This window comes from Pinus tabuliformis, chromosome X (genome assembly GCF_031772625.1).
Source record: "Pinus tabuliformis cultivar Carrire ecotype Pingquan chromosome X, CPIR1, whole genome shotgun sequence".
NCBI classification, from domain to species: Eukaryota; Viridiplantae; Streptophyta; class Pinopsida; order Pinales; family Pinaceae; genus Pinus; species Pinus tabuliformis.
The window spans coordinates 601,743,823-601,756,039 of NC_142308.1; the positions used below are offsets into that span (position 1 = coordinate 601,743,823).

The window sequence follows — 12,217 nt, forward strand, 5'->3', positions numbered from 1 at the left end:
AATTCGTAATGTAAAACTGCCAGACAGAGTTCAGACAGATTACCTCCAAAATGGGTATCACCGTTTGTAGCCAAAACCTCAAAAACTCTGTTGTCAATAGTCAGAACACTGAAATCAAACGTGCCACCGCCAAGATCAGAAACAACAATATTTTTCTCTCCACCCTTCTTGTCCAAGCCATAAGCTATTGCTGCAACTGTGGGTTCGTTGATAATACGAGCTACATTCAAGCCAGCAATTGCATTAACACAGACAAACATACACATAATTTCTACAAACTTAGAAGCCCTCCTACCTCTCTATTTGCCCTAATTTCCATTATCTTGGCCGTCTCCCCTAATTACATCTGTCCCTATTTCTAGAAGCTATTTCCACCTAATCCTAACAAATTTGCTACATCTGTCCCTTAAGGACACCCTCGCATAACTTCCTAACTAACCAGATTCCCTAAATCAAAATATCACAAAGAGAAGAGGACTTCTGCTCTAAGTGGAGGAAAAAATATCTAATATGATGCTCGTGCATAAAAAATGCAGGTTACAATAAGGATGAGCCAATTGTAAATAAATGGCTTTACAATGAGATCTTATCTGACAAGAAAATACATCAATTTAGCGACCATCAACGTAAGGTCACTAATGGTACAATTAGCCCATCATCTAAGGATTAAAGCATCGAGCGAAGATCTTATGGTCTAGGAAGAGAGATCGAAAGGTTATTCATTATTGGTTGTTGCATGAAGAAGAGCATTTGATGTGTGGGACCAATACTCTGTCACCAGCCTCCTGAATAACGATCCTTCTCTCTCCATCAGTTTCAATGGATGATCACACTCCACCATCTCACCTGCATGAATTCAAGATCATAATAGTTCAAATTAGATACAGGTGAATAGATCTACTTTCAGTACCGTCCATTTCCTCGATTACAACAAATTCAGATGAAACCAATCCATGCATACAACACAAAGATAAGATAGAATGATAGGGCCTTACCATCACTGATGGCAACAACCATGTCACTGTCTATAACAGTAGGTATCCTGTGTGCAACAGTAATTACAGTGCAACCTGCAAATTCCTTTCTAATTATTGTTTGGAGAATGGCATATGTAGCATCGTCTATTGATGTTGTTGCTTCATCTAGAACAAGGATTCGACTTTTCCTTAGCAATGCACGTCCCAAACAAAACAATTGTCTTTGCCCAACACTCCAATTCTCTCCATCACTCCCCACTGCATTTTATTGATCTTTTAGAGCCACAAAAAACTTCCAAATCTAACAGCCAAATTCATGGCCATGTCAAAGAATTTTATTGCATTCAAAAATATATATTTACTACAAAAATCACCTGGTGCATCTAAGCCATCCACCTTCCCTCTTACAATGTCTCCAAGTTGACACTTGTTCAGAACCTTAATCAAAGCAGAAAATAAATTCATGGCATTATTTATTTTTTCATTCTACATATGATAAACTCAGTTAGAGATTATGTTGAATAGAATTTACATACTTCCCAAATTGTTAACTCTGAGTGCTCAGATAATGGATCTAGGTTGAAGCGAATAGTTCCATGAAAAAGAGTTGGCTCTTGAGGAATAATCCCAAGGCGTGACCGCAAATCATGAAGCCCAATAGAGGTAATATCCAAACCATCTATGGATTCTACCCCCTGCAGGTTCAACTAATCGAAAAATAGCACTAATGAGAGTGGTTTTCCCACTTCCCGTTCGGCCAACAATCCCAATCTTTTGCCCTCCTTCAAATGCACATGTAATGCGCCGTAAAACAAGGGGACTGTTGGATCTATATCTAATCTGCACACGTATCAAATATATTTGATTGAAAACATCATTAACCATTCAAATTTATAATTTGAACAGTCATCTTTTTAGAAAACACAACTCAGATACCTTCAAGTCATGTAACTCCACCTTCCCATGCGAAGGCCAATTATCTGGTGGTCTGTGATCTTCTATAACGGCTGGTGCCTCACTAGGAATGTGCATATACTGTTTGATGCGTTCTACAGAAACAATGTAGTTTGCAAGTGTACATTGGTTTTGAATACTTTTAACCAACGATATGTTCAATGATAGACCATAAGATAGGGCCATCCCAACGAAACCTGCACCAGTTCAATTTGTTAGGCATGATTAACTTATATATAAAAGTGTCCAGTAACAGCAGAAATCTCACACAGTTGACATTTAGTTTCATTGTTCAACTTCATACCAGGATTGAAGCTGCCCTTTGGGAGTAGAACCATAGCAAGAGCAGAGGAGAAAATAACAGTTGCATTTAACATCTCTAGACGCTGGATCAACCATTCATTTGCTGAGAAACCGTAGAAAAAGGGGCTCGAATTTTTGTCAATAAGGTCTAAGTTCTTCTTGAAGAACTGATCCTCAACCCTGAAAGCCCTAATGGTCATTGTTCCTGCTATGGACTCGCCAAAATGATTTGCAATAGGTGATTTCGTTGTACCATTCAGTCTCATCAATTTTTTAGCAGAAGAAAAATAGTATTTCTGATTAAAATGAACAAACAAAAAATCAGTTATAATTTCTCTCACAATATTGGCAGTCAAGTAAAGAGTCTTCTCAAGAAACTTGTGTGAATTAGCGGTTTACCTGGAGTCGAAAGGCCAAATAAATCAATGGAATGGCTGCAAACAAAACTTGCCATGTCACAACAGCCACAACTCCAAGACTGCTGTAAGCAATCATGGTAGATGACATGCACATGACAAAGCTGAAAGGAATGTCTACGTCAAGAATGCTGAAATCTGAAGAAACCTGGAAAAGGAGGTCGACAAGATAAATGTCAGTAGCTTTCTACCCTCATGTATGTTAAATTTCACTTTTTGTCAAAGACTTAATTACGTAAAGAATGAAGCCTATCGTAATTACGTAAACAACTTACTCTGCTGAGAACTCTTCCCAATGGAGTTGCATCAAAGAATGCCATCAGGTCAATGTTCTAAGTTTCCCATCAAAGGTGATGGTAGATGAGGCTTGGTAGATGAAGCTTAGTGCTTGCCAAAAAGCTGCCAAAAGAGAACAACAACAACAACTGTCAAAGAAAAAGCAGTGAAAATATCTTGGAGAGTGACAAAAGAATTGGAAAAAGCAGTAATGCATATCTTCGAGAGTGACAAAAGAATTGGAAAAAACAGTAATGCAACTCAAAGGGCCAGGTTCAATGCACAGCAGAACTGGAGGTGAAAAGAAGGCAACTCAAATATTTGGAAAAAGCAGTCAACTTCAAATCAACGGTTGAAACTGTCAAACTTGATCAAACGGTTCAGGTTAAAAGTGTTGACAATTGTTGATGCATAGGAAGACCTATCGGCCTAAATATCTTGTCGCTAGTTAGAAATATAAAATGTATTACTTACATTTGCTTGCTGAATATAGGATAAAGGACACACAAATAATTAAGTGCCAAGGCGTTGTTCCAAAAGAACTCTAGTTAAATGCTAAAGAAAACACACAAATGTCAACAACATAATGCACATCTCAGCCTTTGATATTCAAATGCAGTTGTCGTCCTTCAAAAAATGCTTTAGATGTTATAGAGAGATTATTGACTGGAAAAATATTCATTAAATAATGATGCACTTTATTTTCAACTCGCAGTTTAAAATGATCCAAATGTAAGTGTGAAATCAACGGTGGAGGAACAAAAGATAAAATACCTGTAGTTTTCAATGGTGGGAATTGGCTATTAAAAATCAATGATTGTTGTTAATTTGCGCAACCCCCTTGCTTTCCGAGCATGCCTGGAATTTCAAATCCGTTTCGCCCGTCAAACAAACATTTCATGACGCTTTTGCATTTTCTATCCACTTCATTTTACGTTCTAAGTAAATTTGGAAATGTCAACCTCCCTAATTAGACAACCACTTTCCAAATTGTTTCATAGAGTGTAGAATGCCAACTAAAAACTGTAGCCTCTACCAACTAAAAACTACAACCTCTCCTCAGTTAAGAGAAATACCTCGTTTTCACAAATGTTGAGCGCATTGAATATTTTCCCTACACACAGTGCTAATTGAGAAATTAAATAAATGGATACAAAGGAGTTATCAATTTCTATTGCTTTGAATCCATAGTATAAGTCTATTCGAGTTTTAAGGTAGGGAAAGCCTTCTTCGGCATGGAAACCATTGGAACTTGGCCTAATGACTGCATTTCAGTTATGAAATATCATCAACCTAAAGTTTTACAAGTCCAAAATAAAAGCTAATGCCTTTGACCTTTAACCAGTTAACACTAGACAGTTATGCTGAAAATTTTCTCTGCAGTCCAACATGAAAGAACAAGATCAATGAATCATTTATGTGGAATTGTGAAATAATAACAAACATGTATCTAACTGCGTATTCATGTTATATCCAAAAAAATGGCCAAGACTTTCCAAGAGTAGATCCCTTTACAGTTATCCCTAAAACGCTTTCACTACTTTATGTAAATAGAGGCTGAGAAATAATAAAGAGAGAAATCAAACATTCAGTCTAGGGAAATACACATTAATAGTCTAGCGAATAAAAGGGAATTATGCGGGAGAGAAATCTAATAGTTAAGGAAAATACTCATCAAGTCAGATTGGTGAATTCGTATAACTTCCCTAATGGCGAATTCATATAACTTCCCTATTGGGGAGACAATTATAAGTCCCACTTTAGCATCCCAAAGCACTTAGAGCTCATAAGCTTTCTTCAGCAGCCCATTCTTGTGCAGGCTTTCTTTAGCAGCCCATTCATGCGCAAGGAGGCAAGGATGCATAAAAGGATGGAACTGTCAACTTACTACTTCCGTGCACATTACACATCGAATTGAAACCCAATATTGGTTAATAATAACTAAACAAGCTCTTGAACCCCAAAAGTTCAGAATGAGAATCTGATAATAATAAGAGAAAAATAATACTAATTACAGATGTATACCAACTGTTTTCCGTGCATAGGGGTTTGGTATCCTAATAAATAGGAGCATAAAATCAGTGTTAAAATGTCACAGCGTTTGGTGTTCTCACCAATCTATTGAGTGTTAATAATGTATTATAATTGTACCAATCTTATACTGGAATGAGGTATCATAATATTCTATTGTAGGCTACCTTTATTGGCACTTAAGGTATTATAGACTTTGACTGTTTGACTTTGAAATTGGAAGTCATTTTGACAGTTTACCCATTATAACACACGTCAAATCTGACGGTGAGAAATTTTCAACAACGGTCAAATACGTTCTGAAATCCAAAATACGTCCTGTGGGACGTCAAATTCCAGGCCTGTAATTCCCACCTTTAACGAGGGGAAGGAATATGCAGTTAACTATTTTTTGAAAACTACCTTTGCTAACATTTCAGTTCTAAGTCAATTGCGGCCGGGCCCTCGCCCCCCCCCCAAATCAAAATCGGATACCAGTCATTTGTCTACGGTTTCCAGCAATACCACAGTGAAAATGTTCATGGGTCACACAAATGTTGAATATATTGGAAGTACAGGTGGATGTCCTTGTATACGTGGAATATAATGTGTTTATTCAACCTCAAAATAGCTCTGTTGCAGATCTAGTTTTTTTACATGGAGCTACGAAATGGTTTCGTCTGATCCAAATCTTCATTGCCAACAACTTTACTCCATGATTAGCAACAACGTGGTCTCTGTTTTAGCTGGAAAATACTGGACTATGATTGCTACTTCAATAGGTGATGTTTATGTATGGGATGGATAGAAACACAAAGGAGATGTTTCGGTTATCCAACGTATACATGGGATTAAACATGTCACTTTGATGAAACTCACTTTCTAGCTATTTCTCACAATTATATTCTCAAATATACCCCCAAATGTTTTGAATAAACGCATAGAATAACAAAAGAGCATTGTGAAGAAGATGATAATGAAATTGGATTTCCTAAGCTACACAAAATTCCTTTCGCAGAGACTGTTGATCAGTCAACGTGCAAGAGATCATCTGGGGATGGATTTTTGCATCAGAAAAGTGCATATGATCAAGCTATGGAAAAAGAGGTGAAAGCTATAAGGAAGAAACTTCAACATATATAGATGCTTGAGATGAAACAAAGCAATGGTTATTTATTTGATGAACAACAAAAAGCAAAAGTGCAAACAAAATATTCACTTCAAAATACTCTTGCTTCCCTTGAAACTGGTGTAGCAGTGAAATATAATGAAAAAATGGAAACAAAATCTACAAAATCTACTTTACTGGATTAGAAGTCTTCAGTGGAAAATGGATCAAGAAGCGTCAGCACAAGGAAAAGAAAAAGGGAGTCGATGGTTAAAGAGAGTTCTTATTGTAAACAAAGAAATAATTTTTTACTCTGTGCCTCGTTTAAAATTTTGGAGTGTTTCTAGATAGTGAATTTCAGGCTCAATTTTTGGGCAATTGAAGTCAAATCTCAAAAATCCGAAATGTGGGTTTTTGTAGGGTAGTCCCAATTGGGTTTCCTGCGAGAAATTCTGTGAATTTTTTTTATCAGACAGAGAGATTTTGCTAGGATATCTAAATGGTAAATGTTCAATTTTTGGCATGGTCGGTTTTATTGCAAAACACCTTTAAACAATTAGTTGATCCCACACCTTCAGGAGGTCAATCTGTAACAGGAGTTAATAATGGTAATTTGGGATTCAGGAAACAATACTTTCAGAAATAAGAAAAGCACCGAATCAAAAGAGGGTTTCAGCAAAGGAATTGATTCATGATTGCTAGTTATGCTACAATGTATACAACAAGATTTTATAATCTAGCAAATTGTGATGGGTGGAGAGAAAAGAACTATGAGTTCATGAAGACTTGGGCAATGCTTCTCTAGCATGCCAATTATATAATGGCAATAGAAAACACAAAGCAAATATGAAGTCAATTAAGAACACTATTTTCATGAATTTTCCTTTTGAGAAATGTCATTTAAGAGCGGTTGAAGAGCTTTGATAAGATTATTATAAACAAAATACAAAAGAAACAACCAGAGGTAGGAGTTTATGAAATAATTAAAAACACAAAATGTGTTTGTGGCAGCGATGCTAGGGAATGTGAAGATTGATGCTCCTGACTTTGCTCGAATAAAGCAGTGAAAAAAGAAACGAAATAAAGCTTCTCTGTAGATTTGATTTACCAAATAGCAAATGGGAGCAGTGTTTCCATTTATTCATTTTCAGAATGAGTTAGTTGTGCATGACATCCCTACATAGCTATGAGGTAAGTTTATTGGTTGTTTTGTGGTTGAAAATGAAGTTGCAACTCACGTGATTTGTAGATTTGATTGTACCAGATTTTATATTGCACATATAGACACTAAAAGAGGATCTTGTGTTTCATGTTGGACTACAACATTATTAATTATATCATTATAAGAGCAATATGGATTTACCATATAAAGATATCAACTCACACCAGAAAGGCAATGATATAGCTTTAGAGATAGATCAACCAGAGGCCATGAACAATTATGTATGTTTTCAAATGATTGAAAGAACAAAATTGTGAATTGGCTTACAAAGCGGAGCATATTTTGAAGTTTGCAAGAGGTATTTATGAAGGTCCATGGGAGGTCTCAATACATTACCGACATTGTTTAAAGAAAATGCTTATAAAACAAGAAACTCAAATGCTAGAAAGTGAAAAGTAAATAAACAGTTGTGGTAACTAACCTTTGACAATCATTGACAATGGATTAAATAAAAAAATAGGCCAAAATTACATGAGAAATTAGATAAATCATAGTTGATCCCGCAAAGAAAAAAATACAGAAATTGAATTGTAGCCAAAGAGGAAAATGTGTTGTGTGATAGTTGACGAGATAGGTGGCAAAGCTTGCCCTTTCAAATAATAGTTATTAGGTTTTGTGGAGACAACTTCAACAACTCCAAATTCCAAGGCAGAATATCAACAAGATAAAAGAATGCTTTCATATTTAAAGGCAAGATTTGAGCAATTAGTTCTAGGAATGAAGGATGTCAATCAACATCAATGAATAAATTCCATATTTCTTCAAATTAGTTTGGAATTGTTTTTACTTTTTAAGTATATAGTTAGAATTTTATTCTTGAAAGTTTGCAAAAGTTCAGGATTAATTTTTCCTATATATTGCTTCATTTTTAATAAACAAGGGTTGGCTTTTGATGCCAAAACCATGCCATTTTTGTAAAGACTTCTATTACAAGATTTTTAATTGAAGGTTTCTGGCTCCAGTTCATGACATAATTTGTTTCTTTTGTATGTTTTTCCAGTGATTTCATAATCTATTTCTTCATATATTCAAGGTAACATAGGAGTTAGGGTAAGGTTAAGTTAAATATTAACTTCCCTAACAACCCACCACAAAGTTATCATCTACACTGAGATTAGCTAATTGAATAGTATGTTTAAATTAGCTCCTCTACATCATTTAATTGTTGCCTTCTGTCATCTCTTGAATGTATATTTGTTTGGTTGTAGAATTCTTCTATAGACATCTACTATATCGGGTCGATTAAGTATTATGTATGAATGTTTAATTATCATATATTATAATCTATTCCTCTACCAGACTCTCTAAAGTTATGTTATTCTTTCAAAGTTGTAGATTGGCACTTTGATCAAGTTTCAGCGAGAGATGGATTTATTTCTGAGCAGAGATTAGATATTCAACACTGAACACCTACAACAAATAATAGATTCGGCCATTGTGCTTCATAAGCTGTTGTCCAATGATGGTGAACAACAAAAAGCCTCGTAACACTTGAGGGAACCCCCTCTAGTTCGAGGGCCAACTTGAACCTAAGGTTTGGTCGAGTTGGTTTCTCTGCATAGTTTTGCAACCAAGAACTACCTTTGAGAAACAAACACAACACTATCTCCATACCAGGGGGTGCGCTAAAGCAGATCTCACGAAATTACAACACAAAAAAGCAAACAAAGTTTTCCTGGGGTTAATCAAGGTCTGAGTGAGGAAACAAAGGTTGGTTCAAGAGGTGCTAATACTGAGAGGGGGGAGGGTGGGGGCATGAATCATTATTTACAAGTCAATAAATTTTTAATTTCCTTAATTAGATTTATATACGCTACTTCAGTGAAGGGAACTCGCGTGTGCACGCAACTGTTCTTAAGGCAACCAACATATATCCAATGAACTTATGATTTAGTTAATTCATCATATGTTGATATTTAATCAGTGCATCAGTACTTTGTTAAACATTAAACAATAACCATGTGTAGTAATAACATAATAAACCATCACACATAAACAACACACATGAACACCAAGATTTAAGGTGGAAACCCAATGCGAGAGAAAAACCACCTGCTACTATTGTCTCTGTCTTCTTTTAATATAAAGAATAATATGTTTACAATCTTCTACTGGTGCAGACTCATACCAGTATGTAGGCACCCACCTGCAGAAGGCTACAACCTTCTCTCGTTCTCCAGCTTCTATTGGAAGGGAGCTATAACCCCCTAGCTCTTGTATTAGCCGATATGTTTACTAGTACATAGGCGCCGACCTATATAAGGCTCCAACCTTCACTCGTTCTCTAGCTGCTACTGGAAGGGAGCTCCAACCCCTGAACAAATCATCAGCCACTACTGGCAGGAAGCTTCGACTTCCTTACTGAAGGCTCCAAACCTCAGGATCCTCCAGGGACCACGTTTCATAATTTTTAATACTAGATACTCCTAGTACAACAACAACACAATATGAAGGCCACGTTTCATCAAATTTTCACATTGGACCCATCAGTAACATTGAATATCAAAATCAATCACCACTGCAATACATCCATTAAATACATCTGCATCAGCCAATCACTGAAACTCAATCATCAATCTTTGATATAACTGAAACCCAATCATCAATCTCTGAATCAACCATAACTGAACCAATCAATCACTGAAACTTCTAACTTATTGAATCTAACAATCACCGAACCTCTGACACAACTGAATTAATCATTCACTGAAACATCTGACATACAGAATCAAACAATCATAACTGAATCAAACGTTCATTCAAACGTAATCAAATTCAACCAATCAACTGGAATAGGCAGATCACTGTAGCCACTACACAGATCTGAACCCAGAACACTGCATCAACAACCAGAACCAACTGTAACATCAAAAGTCAAGAGTCAGAATGTATACGCTTCTTCAATGAAGCCAACCTACGTGTATATGCTACTTCCTTTAGCCCAACCTGCGTATACCTCTAAAGATACAAAATCATAAAACCTCTGAACCACAAACTGTACCAATTAGTGACATTCTGAAGATCTATTGTCAATTTATAGAGTTCTAAACAGATAGCAAAAAAGATCACCCTTCTCACTTAATCAAGCAACCAATCATACTCAATCTCCTTATGCATTCAGTTCTACTTTTATATCTAAGAAGACATCATTGACAGACAACAATAAAACAACAACACTGATCAGATAGATCAATCATCTCTGAACAACAGAATTTTCTTTTGCATACGCTACTTGGAAGTGTCGAACCAACGTGTATACGTGCCTTCACCAAGGCGAACCAGCATATAGATCTGCAGATAAAAACTTATAACTTTGCAACTATTCCAATCTTCAGATATACCCATATCATAGCATTTAAAGCACAAAACATTTACTAGCACTGAGATCTAGCCTATCCATGATCAGATCTCATAATGATAAGTCATTATGATCTTGATCCATTATTATATCTCATCCATCATAAAAAAAACTCAGGTGCATACTTGGTCCAGATCAAGCAAAGCATCAGAAACCCATAACATGCATATTTGCTTTTGATCTAACACTTCATTAGATATTCATTACTTGTGCACATATCCTTTTGATCTTCTCCTTCTTATATACTTAGATCTTTTGTCAATACCTTGGACCAAAACCTCAGACCAATACCTCGGACCAAAACCTCAAATCAATACCTCGAACCAAAACCTTGGACCAATACCTTAGACTAATACCTTGGACCAAAACCTAGGACCAATACCTTAGACCAAAACCTCGGACCAAAACCTTGATTTTCCATCCCTTACGCGCTTTTCCTTCCGTGAAAGTGTGTGCATACGTATACACTTCTTCTGTTCCATGAGCCCGCGTGTATATGCTACTTAGACAAGGTGAAACAACATATACTTATTAAACTTCTTTACACCATCCTTTTCCTTCAACTTCTTTATTCTGATTAGTAGCCCTTAGTTCCATCTTTCTGTTTTTTTGTACCAATGCCCTATTACTTCTGAATTGACATGTTACACTGATATTTTCCATATTACTTCTAATATGATTCCTTTGAACTGCCCTGCATTTTGTCACATATGTAAACACAACTGCCATGCATTCTGTCACATCTGATATCTCTCTTGTAGATTCATATAGTTTCCATATACAAGTGAGTTGTTCTACTACAAGATGGTTACCATCAAGTACAACACATGCATCATAATACCAACAATCTCCCCCTTTGGACTTGATGACAACCTTATTGGTGTTGATTACTTCAAGTGTAGAACTTGTTAGATATATCAAGCAACATCAAGATACTCTCCCCCTTTGACATCAAGGGCAAAGGGCAGACCAAGATATTCTCCATTTTGAGATCAAGGGAAAAGGGCTGACCAAAATGAAGACTTCCATATCTGAACTGCTGAATATGAACATTGATCGTGATCCCCCTAGTCATATGCTGAATTCTCTGATCAAACTCCCCCTTAGTACATGCTGAGATGTACTATACTGTCCATGCTCCCCCTGAGCACATGCAGAGTCTGCAAAAATATTTTTGAAAAGAATAACATGACTCTATAACTCAAATATATGAGTATGAGCTTCCTATCACCAATGACTCATACATCAATCACCCAACCAAGTGGGGATATACCAATTTGTTTATACATGACTGAAATATAACAATTATTACATCATCCTTCCCATGCATAGTGGGGGTACAAATTACATCATATGACCAAAAATGACTTCATTAAAATCATGGAAAATTTTAGGGGCGAATTTTCGCCCTTGGACGAAATTAAGGGGTTTCATATTTTTATTGGGGGAATATTTTGTATCACAGTACATTGCTACAAATAGCCTCAAATTTATTTTATAAAAAAATTAGGTATGGAGGTTAGCCCACCTTATGTTAAGGGAGAGAGTAAAAAAAGTAAATTTAGCCCCTGAAATTAGGAGTTACAACCTTCC

General features: G+C 36.1%; 2 pseudogenes; both read right to left on the reverse strand.

Annotated features, from left to right (window-relative positions):
• Window positions 1–215: 215 nt before the first annotated feature.
• LOC149141471 (ABC transporter C family member 10-like) lies at window positions 216–2,125 on the reverse strand (annotated as a pseudogene).
• Window positions 2,126–2,161: 36 nt separating this feature from the next.
• Window positions 2,162–2,899, reverse strand: LOC149141472 (ABC transporter C family member 10 pseudogene; annotated as a pseudogene).
• Between the last annotated feature and the right edge of the window lie 9,318 nt (window positions 2,900–12,217).